Raw genomic sequence first — 2,024 nt, forward strand, 5'->3', positions numbered from 1 at the left:
CTGCCCCAATCCGCCTGTCGATCTCCCTTCTTCCCTCATTATGAACAAGATCCCCAGATACTTAAACTCCTCCACTTGAGGCAGGACGACCCCCCTGACCCGGAGAAGGCACTCTACCCTTTTCCGGCTCAAGACCATGGCCTCGGATTTGGAGGCACTGAGCCTCATCCCGGCTAAGAACCGCTCCAGTGAGATGCAGATCACGATCTGATGAAGCCAACAGAACCACATCATCCACAAAAAGCAGAGATGAGATCCTAAAACGGATCCCCTCAACACCTCGGCTGGTCAGAGATTCTGTCCATGAAGGTAATGAACAGAATCAGTAAACAGGAAGTAGAATCGGTTAAATCTGGTCATAAGCCCCGCCTCCTGGATATCTGACTGTTTCTGGCAGTAAACTGTATTGGAGAATTGAAAGGTGGCTAAACTCTTAAATATACAATTAATAGAAATAAAGCACAGAGACGTAGTTCTGGCTGCCAGGCCAGACGAGCCGCAGATTTATTACACTACCACAGATTCCTCTTTACAGTTTCATCACTTCAATACTCAAAAATCTTCCAAAGTCTCAACACAAAAAATCTCCCCGTATTCTGAACATCAACGTTTTTTATACTCTCTCATCTTCACTGGTGTGAGTTGGAAAGTTTCAACCAATGGCGCTGCTGCTCTTGGTTTGCATAAGGATTCTGTTGAGCCTTATGAGTGCGTATTAGACGACCTGTAAAATATTTGGGACCTCATGAACTCAGAACTGCCGAGTCGGACAATTTATCTCAGATTGTTCTCATCTGTCCACAGCCATTCTTTACAAGTCATTTTTTGGTTTCTTTTGCTCTTTGCACGTAAATGGAAGGGAGTCAGTTTGACCAAGAGAGGCGCCGAGATCTTTATACAACTCCTTATTTCTGCTCCTACCACTGTTAGCACAGTGATGCTGTTTGTGTTTCATTGGTTTGTTATGGATGAAGTGAAAATATATATTATTTTTTATTAAAACTTTTTACCTCAACTTGTTTTAATAGTTTGTAAAGTTACACAATCAAAACTTAACAGCAATAATTTAGTTAGCCTATCATAGCAGGCTAAGTACGTCATATTTTCACCATGGATTCATTCATTTATAAATGGTAGTTTCCATATAAAATTAGCTCAAATTAAAATATTTAGATCCAAGCTAAATATTTCTGCTGCAACCTAACTAAATATTTAGTTTAATGCTAAATATTTAGCTTGGTGACTAAATATTTGTTTGAAAGCTAAATATTTTGCTAATAAAACGAATCTAAATATTTAGCTTCTTAGCTAAATATTTAACTAAATTGTTAAACCTAAATATTTAGTATGAAATCTATTTGAGCTATAAATGTAGCTTAAAAAGTAAATATTTAGCTTGTTCAAGAGCTAACAGTTTAGCTAATATCTGGTCACAAATAAAACCTGGGCGTTGTGAACCGCTATATACTACTATTACTATTTTACTATTACTATAATTACTATTTTATAGTAATTTTATCAGCAGGTGTGTGGAACAGGAAGCAGAGCGGTTTTCTCCTGAAGGCCCGGATGTTTTCCTGATGCTAAGCTAGCTTTTCTTCTTCGTCTCTTCCATCCGTCACGCCTCCATTCAGCCGAGCGCTGGGAACCCTGCTGCTGCTGCTGGGAAACCCCGTATGACGTTAGAGATGACCCAGGGTTAGAGCACGACCGGAAGCGGAACCAGAACCAGAACCTCAAGAGGATCAGCAGCCGTTACCGAACCACCCACTCGCTGCTGTCTCACGTTTTATTACCGTGTTTTTGTTTCGCAGGCTAACATGAAGAAGAGTCGGTGACTCGGTGAATGTCCGCCATCTTTGATTCCAGCGTCCAAAACATGGAACAGAAAATAATCACTGACATGAAAAGATATGAGAAAAACATCATTCCTGATCAGCAGGTACGAGCTTTTAAAGTATTCACACCCCTGACGCTGACTCAGCGCTGCTTCACAGGAAGTATTCACACCCCTGACGCTGACT

This window comes from Poecilia reticulata, linkage group LG16 (genome assembly GCF_000633615.1).
Source record: "Poecilia reticulata strain Guanapo linkage group LG16, Guppy_female_1.0+MT, whole genome shotgun sequence".
Taxonomy (NCBI): Eukaryota; Metazoa; Chordata; class Actinopteri; order Cyprinodontiformes; family Poeciliidae; genus Poecilia; species Poecilia reticulata.